Source organism: Taudactylus pleione, unplaced genomic scaffold (genome assembly GCF_031769625.1).
Source record: "Taudactylus pleione unplaced genomic scaffold, aTauple2 ptg000228l, whole genome shotgun sequence".
In the NCBI taxonomy this organism is placed as follows: Eukaryota; Metazoa; Chordata; class Amphibia; order Anura; family Myobatrachidae; genus Taudactylus; species Taudactylus pleione.
In genome coordinates this window covers 2,321,133-2,344,224 of record NW_028284630.1, presented here as the reverse complement: position 1 = coordinate 2,344,224, position 23,092 = coordinate 2,321,133, and positions in this window count along the sequence as shown.

The following is a 23,092-nucleotide window of genomic DNA, read 5'->3' as shown; positions in this document are numbered from 1 at the left end:
GGGCTGTGGGCAGACTGTGTCTCTGTGACACAGCTGCACTGCATGTGTAGCATTGACCAGATGGAGTTCGGTCAGCACCGGCAGCTGTGTGTTTGTTTTCATTAGCAGCCAATGAGAGTCTCTCAGACTCTCATTAGCTGCTACGCCGACTGCCGGAGCCACTCCATCTTCCGGCTCTTTCAGAGGGTAATGGGAGAGGCGTAATGACATCTCTCCCATAATGCAGAGCAGCCCGGCCCGGGAGAATGGACTGAGGAGCGGATGGTGGTTGCGGGAGCAGGAGACAGAGCGGGGATTCAGGTAAGTGTTTTTTTTTTATTACATGTGTGTCTAATCAGGGAGGGGTCAAAGGGGGGACTACTACTAGGGGCACTACAAGGGGGTGGCTACTACTGGGGCACTGCATAAGGGGGGAACCTTCACTGGGGGCACAACAAGGGACTACTACAAGGGGGCGCTACTACTAGGGGCACTACAAGGGGGTGGCTACTACTGGGGGCACTGCATAAGGGGTACCTCCACTGGGGGCACAACAAGGGGGGATTACTACATGGGGCACTACAAGGGGGTGGATACTACTGGGGGCACTGCATTGGGGGGAGTTACCTCCACTGGGGAAACAAAAAGGGGGGGACTACTACCAGGGGGGACTACTACTAGGGGCACTACAAGTGGGTGGCTGCTACTGGGGCACTGCATAGGGGGAGGAACCTCCACTGGGGGACTACTACAAGGGGGGACTTCTACTAGGGGCACTACAAGGGGGGACTACTACAAGGGGGGACTACCACTGGGGGCACTACAAGGGGGGGACTACCACTGGGGGCACTGCATTGGGGGACCACTACTGGGGCACTATGTAAAGGGCAATACTGGGGGTACTGCATAGGGGGGGAACTACAACTGGGGCCACTGTTTAAAGGGCATTGCATAAAGGGTACCACTATTGGGGGCACTGCATAGTGGGGGACTACTACTGAGGGCACTATATAAGGGGCACTGCATAGGGGGTACCACTACTGGGGGCACTGCATAGGGGGGAGTACTACTAGGGGAACTATATAAGGGGCATACTACTGGGGGCACTGCACAGGGGGGACCACTACTGGGGGCACTGTAAAAGGGGCACTGCTTACCAAAAAACTTGGGCTAGGGCCGGCCCTGTGTTTACTGTATGTCTACCTGGACTGCATTGCTCCAAATATTGGTTCCACAGTATCCTCTACTGCTACCGTGTAAACTCCATTCAGCAAGTCCTGCTTATTCCTGCTACTTATTAGCTTAAGCCATTTCATCTGTTTCATAGTAATTTTCTACTTCAGCATGTCCTGCTGCTCCTATTTGAACTATTCAAGCAATCCTTCAACATTAAGCAGGTCTGTTTGTTCCTGCTATGCTACTTATCATTCAGCCTCAGCCACTCAGCTGTTCCAATTTACAGCTGTCTGTAACTTCCTCATTGCAGCTACAAGGCTTTCTGCACACACTGTCATTTGCTACTCCTATGTGCAGTCACAAGGCATTCTGTGCATACAGTCATCTACTACTCCTGCGTGCAGCTACAAGACTTCCTGCCCACACAGTCATCTACTTCCATGTGCAGCTAGTAAGCATCCTGCACTCTCAGTCATCAGTTACTTTTATGGGTATGCATTTGGCATCCCGGTGGTCTGGATGCTGATGCTTACATTACCAGCCCAAGAATACCGATGCCAGTCAGAATATCGGCGCTGGCATCCCAATCGCCGGGATGCCAAAAATAAGTAACAGGGTTGGGGGAGGGTTAGCGTTAAGTTTAGGGGTTAGGGTTAGGCACTAGGTGGAGCATTAGGGTTAGGCACTAAGCGGTGAGGGTTAGGTTTAGAGTGCGGGGAGGGGAAGGTTAGGTTTAGGCACTAGGGGGGTGGTTAGGTTCAGGCACCAGGGAGGGAGGGTTATTGTTAGGTTAGGGAGAGAGCTAGGGTTAGCATATCCACCAAGTGTCGGTATGTTAACCCTGTCGGGATCCAGGTGTTGGGATTCTGACCGTCTGGATCCTGACTGTCGGTAATACATACTGATTCCCTCTTATGTGCATCCACAAGGTAATCTGCGTGCATAGTCATCTACTTCTCCTGTGTGCAGCTACTAAGCATCCTGCACTCTCAGTTATCAATTATCACAATCATCTGCTGCTCCTGTGCACAGTGTGGCATTCTTCATTCACTCCCATAATTGCAGTCAGCTTCTAGTTGCGGACCTTAGCCTCTGTTTCATCACCAGCCTGCAATACTGCATTCAGGCTCTACTGCTACATCACATACTGCTCTTTCACTAGGAGTTGACATAATCCCTACAGGACATTTCAACATCACCTATGGATTATATTCGCCAGCCTTGCTGGTAATGTGTGACTGTTGCTGTGTTCTATTTTCCAGTGTTCAATAAATTACTTTTATGAAACGGAACTTACTTAAACCTCCAAGTTTTCTCCACAGACCAACCAGCTGTTTAAACACCTTGGGTATTGACATGAATCCAAAACAAAAACAAACATGTATCCTGACACTCCTCCACCATTACTCTATAAGATAATGCATGTATGACACCCAAGTCCAAAAGTTAATTTGACATTTGAATGGCGATGTCATGTCAACAACATCAAAAGAAAGGACTCTTGGAGCTATAGCTGTAGATGATGTGAAGGTTAGCAATCACTGTAGTCAAGTAATGGGAAAGTTATTAGACTACTTGGTTGCAAATGTATAGGTGCTAACAGCAGAAAGAGGAATGACATGTTGTCCCTTTGTAGGTGAGTTGTAAGACCTCACTTGTAGTGTTGTGTAAAATTCTGGAAAAGACATTAAGAAAAATAAAGAAAAAAGTATGAAAGGCTACTAATATCTTGTATAAGATTATTACCAAAACTTATTGGGAAAGACTTCAAGATCAACTGAGATAAAAGAAGGGACAGATGATTTATGACAAAAACACTGAAATGTAAAAAGAATAGTAAAATTCAGGAAGACAGTTTTTCAAAATATTATGATTACTAAAGGAAGGGGATTTTAAATTTGCAAGGCGGTAATATAGAAGAAGAGTTTTTTTTTTTATAGAAAGGGAGAATAAATCCATGGAATAGTCTCCTAGATTGTGTGATGGGACATAAATAGTAAAAAAAATAAACAATATTGATATTGTTTTTAAATGAATAAATGGCTTAGGTATAATATATGAAATAAATAAAACAAACAAATAAAAAAATAAAAACAAAATAAATCCCAAACACAACCCTTCTTCCACAAAAAAATGACAGATGAGATGGTCATGTAAATTTTTTTTGCTGTCAAGTTCTGTGTTTCTAAGTTCCAATGTGATGACAGCATTTAGTAGGAATATCATCTTGTTAAATTAGTAAATATATCATATTGTTGAATTATGCTGCAATGATATAAGCCACTGATGAGTTCATGTTGTGACGAGGCTATTTGAAATGTCATTGTCTTACAGAGAGTCTATGGGGGTAATTAATGAGAAGAAGTGAAGCATGAATTTCAGCTCTGGCTCTGTCATTTCATAATGTTGCTATTTATGTGCAGAAGCAGATGTGAACTGTACAACAATTGCCTGTAGAACACTGCATTTACTTCATTAAAAAGATCAGTAGAATTTAAACAAAAATGTTTGAAAGTTCATCTTGTTCCAAATTTTAAAATTAAATATTGCATGTTTTGTCAAGGAAAATTGGCCTTAATGTGACCAATCATAAATTCAGAGGAATGGGAAATCCCAACTTCTAAAATCATAGAAAATCATTGGGGGTATAGGAACCCTGGAAGGGGAGGGGGGACAAGGGGCAGATGTTCCCCCCATGATTTCTGTTAGCTAGGCAAAGACTGTGTTTTGCCCCCAATGAACGACACAAAAGTGGATGGGGATGAATTAAATGAAAATAAGGATGAAGCTATAATAGCTTTATTTGAACTTGCCAACTGTTTTTCATTTCTGTTTACCAAAAATGAAGTTATCTTCATGTTTGTTCTCCGTACATTTTCTTCATGCTAATGTTTTTTTTTCTTCCTTAGAAACCCCACTCATTTTGCTATCACAATTTGCAATAAGCATAAGCAAACACAAGAGACTGGGAAACTACACTTCCCATTCACTGTTCTTGTAAATTGTACAACAAAGGAACAGATAGAGCGAATGTTTGCTGCCTGCGGATAGTTTAAAATGTTAGCAGCAGTCTCACTGTTGCCAGATCGTAGCACATACCAGATATTATAGCACATACCATAACCAGTGAGGCAGTGACTATAGATTTAAAATATTCCAAATCAAACGAGAATAGGTTGTCAGTGAATAAAAACTAGATTAATAGCTATGAAAAATTAACATTTTTAAGATGAACAATTGAATGTATCCATTATACTAATTGGTAGTTAATGTTAATAATAATATTTATTTTGTAATGTATAAATATTTTTTATAGTTAAATAAAGAATGAAACTGGGGTTGGCCAACACCAGAAGCACTGACAAAAATTAACATAGAATTGGGAGTCTTTGTATTTCTACAGTCACTGTTACAACTGTCGTAAAACGAGATACCAAATGTGAGAAAAAGTGGCTCCAGGCCCTCTAGTAGTCCTTGGCCTTTTGCCTCCTCATAACAATTTTTGTTCCTACACCCCTGAAGATGATTGATGTCTAATGGTGGCCCCGCCATTTTCCTTTGCCCCAATTTTTATAACAGTCCCCTGCTCTGCACAGAGCAGCTAATGAGATATTTGCTTTGACTGGTAATTTGCACAAGGAGCACAAATATAAGTTATGCTGATTGTTGCTATGGGTCACTGCGCATTTTAATGTTTGAACTTTATGTTTAACAGTCATCTATCAGGGTTTTAATCACTTGCCTGACATGGTTGCATCATTTGTGACCATTCCAGGGTGCGTGCTACCTGACATAGTCGCAAACAATATGACCAGTCAAAAGCGTCTACTGGGTGGCTGCTGGAAGATAATATTCCAGCAGCTGCCAATGGTAGAGGGACCTCCTGGACCCTCTGCATCCCTGCACCCTCCTCAAATGTCTGCTGTGCTGCCGATCACTGCTGATCGGGCAGCCTGGCAGTACCCACCCACTCGACAGCTGCAGAGAGGAGGAGCAACCGGTGAAATGTAAAGTTTCAATGTCCAAATGTCCCAATGATCAATATTTTGATATATTGGTGATCAATATTAAAAAAGTTGATATTAATGTAAATGAGCTTTCACAATAAAGTATATATTACTATATTCCCTCTACTATTGTTCTTGCTTGCCCTTGCTAGTATATGGATATTATATAGTATACAGTATCAGTATTCTCTAAACTGTTAGATCTTAACAGTAACAAGACAGGATTAGGATTTTACTCTAGTATACACATATACACCTTCGCAATAACTTCCCCTTAAGCGTTTATGCATACCCTATATAGAGCTACGACTTATACATTAACATTTACATTAGGAGTCTTTGGGCTAAATGTAATAGCTTGTGAGCCGACACCACTGTGGGAAAACTTGCGAGATTGCCCGTATTTTTAAAGCAGCAAGCATTTTAAAGGATAAACCAAGCTGGTTTGTCCTTTAACATACTTGCTGCTTTAAAAATACTGGCATACACACATGTATTCCTGCAGCCGTGCCAGCTCACAGGCTATTACATTTAGCCCTTTGTGTCTTACATATATTTCTACCCATGGTCATACTTTTGGTGGTGCACATAATGAGTCATTAAACTGGATTTATATATAGCAATATTCTCCTGGCTTACCACTGCTGCCATTTTAATAAGTTGTTGCTGTACAATACTGCCTCCTTCTAGCCTTTCACTTCAGGCACTGTTCTGCCTCTGCTTCTGCCTCCCACCTCAGGGGAAGTTGCTGGTCCCTCTCAGCCTATGCTGCTGCCAGACTTCTCCTCACATGGCAGTGACCAGTTGCACTTTATACAGCATCTGCACTGTGCTCTGGCTCCCTCCTCACAGGCAGTGGTGGTTCTAGAGGTGGGCAGGCAGGGCCATTGCCCAGGGCGCTGCAGCCTGAGGGTGCAGCCTCAGTCACCCCACCTTCACGGCCCTGCAATTACTGTTTTCTTCATGTCCCTTTATTGGTGGCCATGGCCATGACCCCAATCAGGCCACATGCCCTAAGCTCAGAGAGCTAAAAGAAACTTTCACCCTGAGCTCCTAAAAGACAAGAACCAGCCCTGCTCACATGTTAGCTTGGGGACCCTCCTTTTACTGGAAGGTTCCTCTTTTTATACTCCCCGCTCTGCCTTCCTGTCCTCTCATGCTGCAGGTCTCAGTGACACAGCAGGGTGCATGGGCAGTCTAGTAGACTGTAGTAGCTGGGCACTGTTTCTAGTACTATTTAGTGAATCTCAGGCCACCATTTTAGTCATATATATTTCAATTCCACCCTGCATTCCCCTCACTTAGATGAGCTCCTCCTGCTCCATTTAGTTAATACACAATAGGAAAAGTCCCTAATACATGTTTAACTCAAATAAACATCTCCTCCTTGGTTTTAAATAGTTATTTTGGGGTCTCCAATGTGTGATTATGCTCCTGCATAAAAGTAAGTCTTATGATAATATTCCCAGTGTATTGGAGTGGGTTTTAAATTATGAATGTTGTTATTGAAATGCAATTTGCTTAATGTTATTTTCATGATACTGCTATTTGTTACTACTTTGATTACTTTTTGATATACATAAGGTTAGAGTTATTTTTACTGTTCCAATGAAAAGATATAAATGTAAAGTCAGAGTATGTTTACTTGAATCTGTAGTTTTCCTGTATTTTCATCAAATCTCATTCTGTCCTTATTTGCAAAATGTGTGCTATAAAAAAAATAATTTATGTGGCATTTTTAATAACCTCAATGGTAACGTCACCCTTTATCTAAATATTAGCTTTTGTTGTAGGCATTGCCTTGTTATTTCTTCTTCTCTCTCTTGCTTTTTATTCCCCTTCTAATCATTCTCTTCTTTTTTTTCCATGCTCTTTTCTCCATTCTTTCTCCCCAGCATTTTATGTCTTTATTCCCTGGGTATCTTGTCCGGGAGCTTGTAGAAGAGACTCATCTGTGGCTACAGTTAGGCTTCAGTCTCCATCTACAATACTTGGTGCCGTATAGATATTAAACAAAAAATGTAGGTTAATGCATTCCACCGCCTTATGTATGAAGTGTTACTCACACCTCTGAGATTGTGAGCTTATTTGGACAGGCCAAGTTTTACCTCCTGTTTCATGTCATTGAACTTCAAATGTTTGTGTCAACCTCTCAATGTACGTTGCTGCATAATAGATCAGCACTTTATAAATAAAAGATAATATACTGAATAATAATTGCATGTTTATGCACTGCTATTTACCCTTTGACCCACTTCCAAGGACAGTTTCTCATGGCTACCTCTGTCTACTAACTATAGAAGATAAGTAGAACTTCTATTAGATAAAATGTTATACTTCAAGACCAAAATGTTGACCAGAATATACAGTATTTCACATTTCCGATTCCTCATCAAACGGGCATAACTTTTTTGTATTTCTTAGTTATTGCCACAATAAAGATTTACAGAAATGTAAGTAACTCAGGGTTTCCAATACATTAAAGTGAACAATGCAGTATTTTTCATAATAATCAGCAGCACAATGTACATGATACCGGTATTGACATAATGCTCAGGATTGTCATAAGTAGTGTACCAGTCCAAGATGGCCCATATACTGTATTTGCTTTTTTGTGCTATGCATTGCATATTTTATTAATTTATTTGAAGCTACAAAATAAATGTTTTTATGCACTATGAAGTGATTCCCATTATTTATTACATTATCTTATATGTACAGTATATTGGAATATGAAACATGCGTACAGTTTTTAGGGTTTAAACTAGGTATAAATCAACAGAACAGCTGTAAGTACTTATATTTTCTACTTAAATTAAAAAAATATACAGTATATATATATATATATTAGGGATGTGCAGGCTCGGTTCTACTCGGTTCCAACCGAACGGAACCGAGTAGAACCGAGCCTGCACATCCCTAATATATATATATAGTCAGAAATCCACTGCACTCGCCACTCCCAGATTTGGGGTGCAGACCTGCACTCGCCATTCCCAGGCATGGGGTGCAAGTGTCTTCTGACCACATTGCCTAAATAAATAAAAGCAGAAAAATCAGCACTCACCATTGTTAAATCACTCACAATGATTTAACTATGGTGAGTGTTGAGTTTTCTGTTTTTACACCATACAACTGAATACAAACGGACTCAAATATGGAACAAGGTGTGGGATGGTGCACACAAAGTGGTAGCACCGGGATTAAAGGATTACAATTACCTATAGGCGATACTTTTAGCTTTACAGACTCAGAAGTGAAGAATATTCTATTTGATATGATACGGAGGGAGAAACAGTGGAAACAGGCATTGAGGACCTTTACCATCAACTATTTAAACTAAAAAAATGAGGTTGATTACTTACTCCATGGGACATCATTGTCTGATTATTGCAGACAGAAGTTCACACCCAGAGGATTCAGGATTTAAAACATTCCAACGATTTCCAATGATAATCAGCAGCATACCCCCTGACAGACCAGCACACAGTAACAAACTGATGTTTTGAAGCTAATTGCCTTGACAAAGGTCTGTGTTGGACCGGAACATTGGCAACTTATATTGGTCTAACCATTAAAAGCTGATTAATTTTGCTGAAAACCTGGAGAGTGCTTTTCTTCTTTCATTAAGGTATTAAATTGATATTTATGGGATCCTTCTTGCAAGTCTCCCTAAAAGCACCCCAGTACTGTGTACCTGATATATTTAGAGTGCCGGACCTCCTGTGCATATATATATATATATATATATATAGCTGTTTTTATCCGGCACTCATGCTGTCTATGGTGGAAATAATCGGCTGCGGTGCCCTCCGTGAAAACAAATGTAGTAATGTAGAGCAGCGGCACTCAGTGGACTTAAAACTGGCAGAAAAAGAAATTGTTCCCCACAACAGCATAGGTCAGCATTTCTGAATTTAATCTTTTGTCAGGATACAGATAATAAGTAAAACATCCTACCTTAAATACCTTCAGTGAAGAGTGCATAGCACGACGCGTTCTGGGTCGGGTTCCCTCCGATGACGTCATAGCACTGCCTCTCAGTCACCTTGTGGTCCCCGCCCCAGAATGTTGCCCTGGTGCTGTATAAACAGTACAAAAGCATATGTGCGAGCTATGTAGCTAATAAAGTGCAATCTAGATATACTGGCTGTCCCTTAAGTTATAGCAAGGTGCAATTCATTACTATTAATGCAGCCAGTAATTCAATCAGAACCTACATTCCTGAAAGATACTGCAAAGTTGATCTTGAAATTGCAGTCTTTTGTCTTCTATTCTTGAAAACTCACTGTTGTACACAGTTGATGTTGTCAATTTATACACAAATATACCAAACAGAAAAGGCATTGAAGCCACCCGATGTATCTTAACCAACAATACTAAGTAAGCTGGCCCCAATATTTCATTTTTATCAAACTGCTGAAGCTCACTTTAAGTCGCAATTACTTTTTATATGATGGTAAATATTATCTACAAAAAAAGGATGCGCCATGGGATCTTGCATAGCCCCAGCATACGCACAGGCCTATATGTTTGGCATTGAAAAAGAGCTATATTTTTTCTCTCCAGAGACTGCTAGTTATATCAAACTGTTTTTAAGATACATAGACGATATATTCATAATTTGGACTGGTACAAAAGAACATATGAAATTAATGAACAAGAAATAAATTTTTTGGACGTAGTGATCCATAAGAACAGCAACTCATTAACAACATCTATTTATCACAAGCCAACAGATCGAAACACACTATTACAGGCTTCCAGCCATCACCCTGCACCATTTAAGAATGGACTACCATTCTCATAAATGCTCAGAGTACATCGCATTTGCAGTGATCCAGTAGATGCAGCAATACAAATGGACTCTATGATTTCAAAGTTCATTGCAAGGGGCTACAAGCCATTATTACTAGTAGTTACCAAAGAAACGGTTTTAGCTATACCAAGATAAAAAAAACTTAAAAAAAATTGAAAAATAAAGAAAAACTTGACAAAAAAATGTCATAATTAACACTTTTTCTACTTCAAGTAATTCTAAGTAGCTAAAGATTATTGGAATATAATTACAAGTGATTCAACCTTGCCCACTCTGAACCAGACCAAATTAATGCCCTGTTATCATCGTGGCCGCAACATAAGGGATTATGTGGTCAATGCAGATGTGACCCAACACAGTGAAGCAGATAAAAGCCATTTCCTGACGAGAAAGCCTGGTAACTACAGGTGCACGGGATGTGTCACCTGTAGTCACGTGGACATTGGAGACACGTTTCATCATCCCCATTCAGGGGAAAAATTTAAAATCAAAGCAGTGTTTACTTGTGCCAGTTAGTACAATTAGTCATTTACTTTATAAGATGCCCATGTGGACTATTTTATGTTGGGAAGACAATCAGATCTTTTAAAGAATGAATGGTGATGCATCGTACATCTATAAGACAGGCACTGGAGGGCAAAGAGAGCTACTAGCCCTTTGCCTGCCACTTCAATAATTGCCATCATAATTTATCAACTTTGATGAAAGATGGATTAAAGCATCTGAAACATTTCTATCATTAAATTTAATGTCTGATGATTAAGTCTGTGGAGTGCTGCCTGTCTTGGAAGAATTTGTTTATGATGCCTTCACGTCTGTTTGGGCTCTTGGGATAATTGCACATTGGGAGTTGGATTAGTTTCATGGAGTGCTGATCAACAACATTGTATATACAATTTTGTTGATATATATATATATATATATATATATATATATATATACATATATATATATAATCTGATGATGTATAAATCGTTATTGCACCATGTTACTCTGTATCTAATATTACTACAGATCAGCTCTCCCTATGGATCTTCATCATGATGCCATCAGAATATCCAGCATAACCCACTGCGGAGTGTGAAAGTGCAGCACATTTCTATATTCAATGCTTCATTCCCTCGGTTTGAAGAAAATTCAATCAATTGATTTGTGATATGGCTTAATCAAATGATGCTGGTATGCAGGGGAATGCACCATGACTATTATCAATCATTTAAAATGTATGCATTAGGCTTGCTCTGAGTTTACTGTGGCCTGCTGTGAGTTGGCTAAGGCATAACTGGTGTTGAGACAGAACTTTATATATAAGGGTAGCTTTAATCAGTATCATTATTCAATCATACATTATTCATCTGAGCCTATGTTTTCCTTTACTATCTCTTAAGACAAAAAGAGTAATGTTTAAGCTTTTTTTGTAAAGCAAAAGCAATTAAAAACTAAAAAAAAAAAACACTACAAAAAAATAAATAGAAAAAGCCATCATGCAACATCACATTATTTTGCTATACAGTGACACATTGAGTAGCTATATACATCAAATGTAATCATGACATAGGGAAGGGTTATTCTCTGTAAAGCGCTGCGCACTATGTGTGCATTACATAAATAACTGGTAATAATAATATTAATAATAATAATAAGGGTTTGGATCCATAAAGAACTGGAACATTACCCACAAATTGTGTAGCTGACATGTCTCTGACTGCACTATCACAAGTAAATGTATATCATTCTCTGGACTGCTTAGTTTCAGCTTTGTCTGCTGGTGTCCTTGTGATTATATTTTTGCCTAACCAATGTGCATATCAGAAAGTCTGTGTTGCAATAGGGATAATCCTGGAGCCTAACCAAGGATACATCATCATTTACATTTTATGAACTGAGACCATAAAATATTGCATTAAAGATAATAACCAATTACCCAAATTGCTTTTAATTTTCTAAATTTGGTGTTCTAAATGCTATTTGGATTTCTTAGGACACTTAAAATTTATAACAACTATATCATTCTATTGTTAAAGCAATTAAAGAAAACTAACAAGCTACCTTCAATTTGCATATTAGGCTATTATTCTAAGTAAATTGAAATTAGTGAAATTAGTGTGTTTATTGTTGGTCATTATAATACAAAATAAATACGGTGAGTAGTTGTGCTTATTAAATCTACCATATAATGTAATTCAAATAATAATGTTAAAAGAAAATTAACATAGCTCTTGGAGATATTTTGTTGGTAGATTTGAATATAGCACATTTTTTGTATATTGTTTTATTTCAATATAATTTCATAGATAACATGAGCAGTGAACAATTAGTACTAACTAATTATATTATGTAAACAATTATCTACATATAAAATAATTAATTTTTACGTAATTTATTTCAGGGTAATGAATGTATAGTTCATCAATTCTTTGTATTATTCATTAGAAAATTCTAAAAATACTTTCATATACACAAGATGCATCCAACTCAGCAAGGGTAGCTTATATGCCTGCTTTACTCCAGAAGTGAAGAGTAGTATATGCACCTGGTTTATGACATCAGATGCAGCTTTACACTAGAAGAAAATGGTAAAATTACAATACACAATTACAATTACAATACACAAATTATAAATTAAGACCCATATTTATCAACAAGTGATATTCTTCTTGATCAATCATTACTAATCTTAAATGGTTCTCCAGCCAGTCAGCTCCTAACTGTCATGTGTTTGAAAAATGACAGCTAGGAGTTGATTGGTTGGAGCACCATTTAAGATTAGTAATGAGTGATAACAAAATATCACTCGTTGATACTGTAAATCTGGGCCTTAGTTAAAACCAATACACACCTTTCCTTTTATATTAAATGGAAGTAAACTTTATGACTGTAGACCTTTTACATATATCACTGAAATAATACAAATAGATTGTAGCAGAGACATTACTATAGTATTAGCATAAGTGGTAGGGATTCAGATACATTCAGCCAATCATCCTCATCATTAGTTTGCGTTCTGCACTGGGTAGAGAGCACCTGCAAGGAATAATCCTCCAAGATGGTACATATACAGTACATCCTTATTGTTCTTGGATCTGAGGATTATAAGCACAAAATACATCTCAGTCAATATGGCTATGAATGAATGTGTAAGCATCTTTGGTGTGCATACAATAGGTTATCTAAGCTCTCAAGAAAGCATCCAAAGTATTTTGAGACATCATATAATTTAAACAAAATTTTTAAAGGACAATCTGCAGAAACCAGTAAACTAAGTAAAAAGGGGAAGAAGGATGGGAAACAGTTGCCTTTTTTAAATAGGATAATTGCAAGGACAACAGAAAACTTTGAAAACAGGAAACAATTATTGTAGTAGGTAAACCTTCAGTTTCAAAACAGGAAGAAGTATTATTATTATTATTATTATTATTATTATTATTATTATTATTATTATTATTATTATTATTATTTATCCACTAACTCACAGGTTCTCAAACTCGGTCCTCAGGACCACAAACAGTGCATGTTTTCCAAGTCACCTCACAGAATCAGTGAAATAATTAGGTCCACCTGTGGATCTATTAAAATGTGCCAGTGAGTAATGGATACACTTGTGCACCTGCTGGGTGACCTGGAAAATGTGACCTGTTTGAGAACCACTGCACTAACTGATACATGAAAATGTCACATAGTCCCCTTAAACCCTTCTGTGAATAGAAACCTTCACACTTGTTAAGAGACATTACACTGTACAGTAGTCAGACAACACAAAAACAAATTGTATGTCTTTAAAAATAAAAAATCACCAACTTCCCTGAAGTTACACAATTTTGTGAAAAAATCTCATGTATTTTTATCTTTAGCATAATCCCTAGACTGAGAAATTCCCAAGATTTGAAAAATGATAATAAAAGAATATGCATGATGGGCAGGGTCTCGTTGCAAGCCCAATGGTTGCGATGGTCTTGACCATCGCGACCATCTTTTTGGCCGCTCGCATAAGCTGTGAGTGGTCACCCACAGCTATGCAAGTGGCCAGGAGGCAGCTCCAATTAAGGTAGGAGTACCCTGATTCAGAGCGAACGCTCTGGTCAGAGCGTCCGGCTCTGAATCAGGCCCATAGTCCTACTGTCTAATGAGATTTTTAAAATGATAAATATCACACTCACTATTGTGTAAAGCAGCACACAATGACCTATTCTGAGAGAGTAGCATGATATAGATTCTTCACTGAACTCTATTTCTTTGGAAGGCCAGTGACAATAAAAACAATCATTCTATGATTTTGGCTAGTTTTAAATGTTAATACTGGGGGACTTATCATACATATATAATACAGGATCTTTATACTGTGATTGCTTTATGACCTAGGTCTATTGTTCATGGAACCTTGACTAAAAGTCATTTGGTTCTACACCAATATAACATAATTAACAATGGGCCTGATTCAGCAGCGTATGCAATAGCGATTACGGACGCAATCAATCGATTGTTTGCCATTGTGCATGGATACAAGCCACACTGCGCGTGCTCAGCAATCACATTGCCATTACGTACGCAGAAAAGGAATCCATTGCAAAGTGAGTGACAGGCTGTCAGCAGTTGGGGATGGTGACAGGGGAGTGGTCAGAAAAACACAGGCGTGTCTCTCTATTTGAACGCCATTTCATGGGCATGCATAAATTACTGCAGGGGCAAAGATGTGCCAATCACAAAAATGTTAAGGAATTTCATGTTCTGGCTGAAACTGGTAGAACCAAGACTCCAACACCATGTTGTTCTCAATGTCAAACACCCCAAAATGATTGGACTCAAAGTATTTAACAGGTGCTAAATTTCCATTGGCATAAGTGCCATCCTTGGGCTTTTGAGGGTGTACAAATCCAAAATTATGTTATTGGGAATACTGAATAAAGGGGCTCATTGGGTGGGTATATCACAGGAATTTTCTACATACCCACAACTAGCAAATCTAAAGAAGTCTCATCTGGAACAATGTCTAATCCAACATGTTAATGTATGAGTTAGAATATCTTCATTGAGCAAACCTTACATAATTGTGATGTCATAGGGATTCCAGTTGTATATTAACCTTATGAGAAAAGTTGAATTTCAATAAGGAAATATTATGTTTCCATAGTGATCAATGGAGCTGGGCAACATACAAAATTTCTGTAATTAAAATGGTTCTTCCATTCCAGGGTGTGAGAACTGAGAGAGATCGAAGGGAACAACTGGTACTCCATAAGGGTTCGGTATATTTTGTCAACAGTGAACATATCAACATTCATAATATCTACATGATAATGTTGACATGGTCCAAATGTTGATAGACATGTCATCACTCTCAGCAAGCCAACATGCAGCACTCAGACATTTATCATGTCAACACTGATTTCTTGACATGGTCACAATCTTGACAATACTTTTTTTACCCTAACCCTAATTCCTAACTCTAAACCCTAACACTTACTGAAATGTCTCTAGTTTCACTATGGCAGCATCTCATTTGTCAGATTTCAGCAATGTTTCCATTTTATCAGTAGAATATCAACATCATTACTATATACCCTCCATAGCTGGTGAAATTACATTGTCTATGATCTTCAGGTAAAATAGGCATTTCCCAAGTCGAGGGGGGGAATTATTTAGAAGAACAGATGCGTAAAAGTTAACAACTCTTTAATCTACTTCTAGCCCAAAAATTGAAGATTCTATATAAACTAAGCTAAAGAGTGATAAAAATAATGTAGTCATGTAAGTTAATGACAGTGTCAATGATGTTACATCCAGAGAGTTCCGCCATATCACACATCTACAGTTTATAATTAATTTTGTTATTTCCCATGCTTAGTCATTACATATCTCATGATTAAAACAAGACACTACATACTTACCTACATCCTAAAGGAGGTTGGTCCTCTTCTCCAGTAGTAGTCTAAGGTCTTGGTAAAAATAAAGAAACTGATTGCAAGCTCTAAGGTAATTGCTGATCAGGTCCTTTCACTATAGTGGAGCAGACATTACAATGGAAGCAGCTGCTCTCAGCCAATCAGCAGCTGCTGCCATGGATACCAGTCACTGATTGACTGTCTGGTACATATAGTTCCACTGTGAAGAACAATATTATTATGTAAATGAACCCTTTATCCCTTCATCCACCACCACCAGGGATGCAGGAAAGAGCCCTGAGCTTTCATCTTGGTGCTGGTTATTGTTTGGAAGAGGGAACCTCATTTTTTGGGGGGTCCCCACTTATCGAGGATTTCCAGCCCTGGGCTGACCAGTTTGGGGCTGCATAATGTATTGGCAGGAGCACCCCATGCTGTGTGTCCTTCTGCTTTGGCATTACAGCCTCATCTAGTCCAGCCTGGTGCTGGTTAATGGAAAATAGGGGGAACCCTACTCCAATTTTTCCCCCAATTTTCCATGACCAGGCCAGGGTAAAAGGTGCACGGCTGGTAATGTTGTAGCAATGTTTGGTAGATGGTCTATTTTGGCCTGGATTCATTTTACAGGTGATGTTTTAGTTAATGTTGCCTTTAGTAAATCCCTAATTTGCAAAATCAGCTTAAAATCATCTGTAAATACACCAAAAAGCAAAAATCAACCTTTAATAACTATACCCCAAAGAGAGGAGGATGGAGATAAACTAGAGGAAAAGAGAGATAGAAAAAACACAGGCAGCACCGGGAACAATATCTAGTATGTTATAATACTATAACTGCAGGGTCTAATCACAGCACACTACTGTATATGCACTAAATTAATTTGCAACATAAATGAATACCACAAGTAAAATAGTGGTATTGTGCAATTACTGTATCACACATATAACTGAATTGTAATAGGATGCATATTTATGAGGAAAAATATACCTTTTTATTATTTTATTGGCTAGTGACATGGTAAATGGTGGTATGTTGCTATACAGATTCAGCTCTGGCAAAAAAAACCCCTGCAATTATCTAGCTTGCAAATGACTGTCAAAGCCAGCCCCTGGTCTGCTAGCACCCTGTGTGAGAAATTTTGGAGCCCCCATCCAGCTGTATCCATAATGAATACTTGTATTATTATTATTATTATTAAAAAAAAAACATTGTTCTCCACAAAAATAAAAAAATATACACATATTGGCCCCAATAGAAAAATAGCTGGGGGGGGGGGACATGTAGCCCTACAGGCAGTGCTGGCTGTGGTTGGAGTGGGCCCTGCTGCTGGGATACCCATGTTACTGATGGCAGTACCCCTCTTGCTACTGCTGATGAGATTACCCCCTTTGGTTTTGATGATGAGAGTGATGGTGTTGGGAGTGCCCTCATTGGTGCTGATGCTAGTAGAACAAGAACCTAGCACTTCTTGCAGTAGACCTGCACAAAACTATCAGGCAGAGCAGGTAGAAGCAGGGCATCAGGCTGTCACCTTGGTTCCGCTGTGTCCTCTCTGTAGCTGTCTCTGAGGTGGAGGCTGCACAGACTCTAAATCAAAGGTAATGATCCCTGGATGGCTATCGCAGGCAGCAGGAAGGGCAGTAGCTTTCACTGTCGAAGGTGTTGTCTTGCAGGGGGGACAAGAAAAGGAGGGCGGAGAGCTTCTAGCGGCAGCTCCAGCTGGCCTCTTAGGACTCCAGGCACATGGTGGAAGTGGAGATCGGTATAGTAGTGATGCTGTACTAATAGGTAAAAGCAATGAACAGCACTAAAGATAAATTGTAATTTAATTTTGATAATATAAAACTTAAAGCATAAAAAACTCAGTCTTGAGTATAGGCACATAAATATAAAGTTCAAAAATTAATACATGTATCCATACATCGATGCATATAATATATAGTAATTCTAAAAGGCATACGTTATATAAACCCTATTGCTGTATTGTCTGCTCCAGAAGATACTGTGTGTCGGACTGCAAGGAAAACATTGCGCTGCCAGGTATGCACTGCACCCCCTAGTTTGAGGCATCCCCATTCTGCTGCTCTGCTGGAATGGCCCTGCAGCCGGCCCTGATGCTCGTGTTACATTAATGGGTAATAAAAAATTATAAGTGAAATCTAGCAAACAAAAAATGCAAAGATATTATTTGGATTAATTTTTTTATGTTTTTTTCTCTCCATAGGTCAAAAAAACCCATCAAAACTTCTGTAAACTAAACATTTTGATTAACTTAGTAGCGTCAATAAAATGCAATATGTACACTATGACGCACTACAAAGAAAGCAAACCCTATCAAAGAACTCTTTAGAAGGAATAATTAAATCTTATTAAATCAAATATATTTTAGCTAGGAATTTTAGCGTTTGCATAGCTTCACAGATTGTTAACTTATGCACAAAAGTGATTAAGATTTGAGAGTTATCATGAACACAATAATTAATAATGATTTGCATTTATATAGTTCTTTTCATCTTATCTGAATCACATTGTGCTTTTCAATTACACCACTTCAGAAAAACACAAGCAACCACCTGGGAGCAGATACCCTTGAAAATAATTTTACTGTACCACATGTGTCACACTTTGAAAAATAAATAAAAAAATAAAATAAAACAAATTTAAGAAGAAATGGGCAGTTAGTACCAATATTAAATTGAAGTAATCAACATTATATTATCAAGAACTAATTAAAGCAGATACATCCTGTATTTAAAATTTCTTTATTATTGTGTTGTATCAGTGATGAACTGCATTGAGAGAAAATAACAATTTACATGTTGCCACACCTAGAAGACCACCTACCAGACTAGAAAAAGCTGCAATTTAAAAACAATTTTTTCCTGGTATGTTTGATCTTTCTAAGATGAAAAGTTTCACAAAACCATATATGTTTACAGAAATATAATCCCTTTATTGCAGTGAAAAACATACATTTGTCTTTTAAGGTACTAAAATGGGATGTGATGTCCAGGTTCTTTATATATAAATGGTCATTACCTGCACTCTAGACTGCTGCTCAGTCCTGCTCCCAGGAACACCAATCCTGAATAGTCACACTATATACAAAAATGGAGTTGTCCCTAAAGTGCAGACTATAATTATACAGTTAGAGATAATGGATCTCATTCAGAGGTGGTCGTTAGATGCAAGCGGTCGCTCTGAATGAGGGCGGCCGCTTGCATCCTGTAGTGCCACCTCTTGGTCAATTGCTAAGCTGTGGGTTACCACCCACAGCTCTAGCGACCAACCAGGGTGATGGTCGCGAAGGTCAAGACCATCGCGACCATCGGGGCTTGCGACAAGACCCTAAGGTTGGGTCTCGGCACTTGCAAGCCCCAGGCAGCTTCCTGCTCTGATCGAGCAGTAAGCTCCCCACTGACATCACTGCTGATGTCAGTGGGGCCACCCCCAAATGGCAAGCATTCCTATGGGAATGCCTCCATTTGGCTGGACACGCCCCCTGCCCGCCTCCCAAATGGGGCTAACTGTCACTCACCATCGATAGCTCGCCCCTTTTGGCGCGAGACCCCTAGCGACAGAGCACCTGTCACTAGCTGGGTCTCTCACATGCGCACATCGGAGCCGGCTCTGACGTGCGCATGCCCAGTGGTGGAACATCGACCCGGTTGCGAGCGCTCAGCGCTTGCGACCGGGTCTGAATGACCCCCAATGTCCCATAGAGCTTCAATTGTTCTTTCTTGTGTGGCTACCATCCACTGTTACTTTCTTTCCAGGTGATCTGACCATATGACACACGTCTATCTTATAGCATGGATCGCACTCACCTATGACACACGTCTATCTTATAGCATTGATTGCACTCACCTGATAGCAATATCAGTCATTCACTGAAAGGTTTCTTTTACACTTTGATCGTATACATTATTAGGCTCATCAACTTCTCATTCACATACTTGTCAAAAGGAACAGGACTCACCTCTATAACCCTTGTGTTGTTCATATAAAAGTTTATTTGGGAATATAAACAACCAGGAGTATCCTTATCAATTCACCAATTCTGACATTCCTTTTGTTCTTGTCAGAAAAACATTCTTTATTCGTGACAAAAGTAACACATAAAAACATAAAAAAGTCACTGAATAGCGTATAGGTAATCTAATTGACCCAATGCAAAGCCACCTTACTAAACCGAGAACAGGAAGGTGTTCAAGCTAAGATGGAAACAAGTCAAAAAAAGAAATCACTTCACCAACAGTGTGTTGCAGTTCCACACCATCTACGCGTTTCACAGATTGTCCTTCCTCAGGTTCTTGGCTATTTGACAAGTAGTAACTATCTAAATGAATGTACTAAGGGCCTGATTCAGAGCCACTCACTGCTGGCGAGTGCTCGCTCTGAATCAGGGCATGTTTTTTTTTCTCCAGCCCGCTCGCAAAGCTGTGGGTGACCACCCACAGCTTTTGTGAGCGGCCTGGAGTCCATCACGACCATCGGACTTGTGACGATACCCTGTGGTAGGGTCTCGGCTCCTGCAAGGCTGAGTGTACTTCCTGCTCTAAAAGAGCAGGATGTCCACTACTGACATAACTGGTGATGTCAGTAGGGCCGCCCACAAATGCCAGGTGTTCCTAAGGGAACACCTGCGTTTGTGCAGCCACCCCCCCTCCCTGCCTACAAAACGGGGTGAGCTGTCACTCACCATCGACAGCCACCCCGTCTTGTAGCAAGACCCATAGCAACTGAGCTGCAGTCACAGGACGGGTCTTGCGCATGCGCAGTGGGGGACCATTGACTCACTTGCGAGTGCTTTGTGCTTGTGAGCGGGTCTCAATCAGGCCCTAAGTTAAGACCCTTATGGAGGTGAGGGGCTATTGCAAAAATACTTATAGCTGGTCTAGTGGCTGGAGGCTAAACATGATTAGTGAGGTGTGCGACTATAGAAGATTCCTAGCTGCCATCGCTGAAGCAGTGGTGGATGGTATTATTTAATTGGCTATTGTTGGAAACTTAATATAGCCCATGCACTCTGGTAAGGGTGGATATACAGTAATATTCACTTTAACTCTTGTCCATTGCTGGGGGCTTAACTCTGGGTTTTCAAGGTACAATGGGCATTCTGGAAAAAACAATATTGATATCACTTGGAGAGAGTCCCAAACCTTGTCTTTAAGTTCATAATATGACCACCTTGTGTGGTTGGAGGTTGGCACAAAATCATTTAACCCCCCACATGGTGCTGGGAGCCAAAAATCTACTGTCTCTTTTGATCTGGACACACAATAATAAAAATACTATTCCTGAAGGTTACCATTGATTTCACCGTCTGGTCATCCATAATGTACGCCAATAGGGAAAATTGTACACAGGTGTAGGGATGAATTACGTACCTGTTAGTATGTACTATATGTGTAAATTTAAAAATGTAAATGCAATCAAAAATAACATATTTGTATCAGATCAAATCCCTTAATATGTATTAACTGTCTTACTCCTTGTTCCCCAAAAATGATTTCAACTAATGTGATGTGTTAAAACTACAATTTTCAATGGAAATAAGAGCTCACTGTGTTTCTTTTCTTGCCATTTTGGATTTTGCAGTCCTGTCATTGACCATATTATTTTTTTACATGTAACAAAGTTTAGATAAAATATTTAGTAAGAAAGTTTCAAGTGACCACCTTGATACCTTGAAATTCATACTCCTTTTTTTTTCCTTTCTACTCTAGTGCTTTATCTTTACCTGCCAAGAGCAAAAAATGAATTTTGCTCTTGCCAAAGCACAAACAAAATTTTCACTGGAATGAGGGAATTAGAGAAGCGCAAAAACATGTTTCAAAAACAGCACGTGGTAATGTTATAAAGTAGCTACTGCATATTCTATCTAATAAAAAATTAGGATAAAACTTTACTAAGGTGCAGTCATATTTTTATTTTCTTGATCCAAGGTCAACTACTATATTAATTTCACCTCAAAGGTTTTTATTGCCCATTGTTGAACTAAACCAAGCTCTTGTTTTTTTTTGTTTTGTTTTGCTGTAAGAATTAGAAAGGAGTTTTGTTGAAGTAAATACCCAGAGGTTTGCATGTAGTGAAGCAATTGAAGGCAATAGTTTAAAGTTTCAGGGCTTTGTTTGTGGGGATTGGTACAGTAGATACAGTATATAGGTTGAGTATTCCATGTCCAAAAAAATATTCGAATGCTTGAATAAGCTTGAGAAGATATAAGAACACTGTTTTTTATTTGGTACAGTACTAGTTAGAGCTGGTTTTTGTTGATAGTTTATAATTGGTAGAGGTCAGTTGCCAGTCATTATCTGTTAGCCTATTAGCTGCCTCATCGAGGTGGGGTTTAGTACTAGTATTTTAGGTCTGGAGAAGAAGTCACTTCCTTTTTCCAGTTTGTGATCCCGGACTGTGAAGTACCCTTTGTCGTATTATCTTTCTATTTTTGCTCTGTATTGTTATAAACCTTCATTTTTTTTTACCTTCCTTCATATTCTCAGCTTTTTTCTCACAGCTTTCTCCCCTGTCCTCCTATTCTTTCTGTCACCTTTCACTTCTCCTCTATTTCCCTCTATTTTCCTGTCAGGTCCTTCCTGCCCTTGTCGCACCTTATTACCTCCCATAATGCCCCATCGCTGCCGCAATGCTCCCCCTCCCCACCATCTTGTGGAAGCGGCCAGGCCATTAGCATTCACCGCTGCCTCTCCTGCGGCCCGTGGTGCACACCTGTCTGCTGCGTGCTCCTGTCACCACCTCCCACTGCTGACTGTTTGCGCCCGCCGGCCCCTTCCCCCTCCAGCCCTCAGGCTTGGATGGTGAGGGGCTAGGCGGGCGTTGCTGGCACCCCATGCCCGACCAGCTCCCCAGCTTTATGCAGGGCTGTGAGCCGTGAATCTCCAGTTGCTAGCCCCACCCCCTCTATAGCGGCTGCCATTTTTGATGCTGGGGAGGCCTTGTCCTCCCCAGATTCCCCCCTATCTGTCCCAGGGACAGGATGCTTGGGGATTTCTCCAGCCCCTAGTGTTCTGGCTTCACCTATGAGCCAGAACAGAGTTTTGAACATTACACAACCCCCCACTGTGTTTAGTATCCCTAAGCCTCAGTTGCAGCAGGACTCTTATGGGGGCTCTTGGCCCATGTTGATGGCACCAATGTTGATCCCTCCACCTGCTGCTGCTAGAACGCATGCAGGGCCGCAGGTTTGGGCTCATGGCCCTGGCCCCACC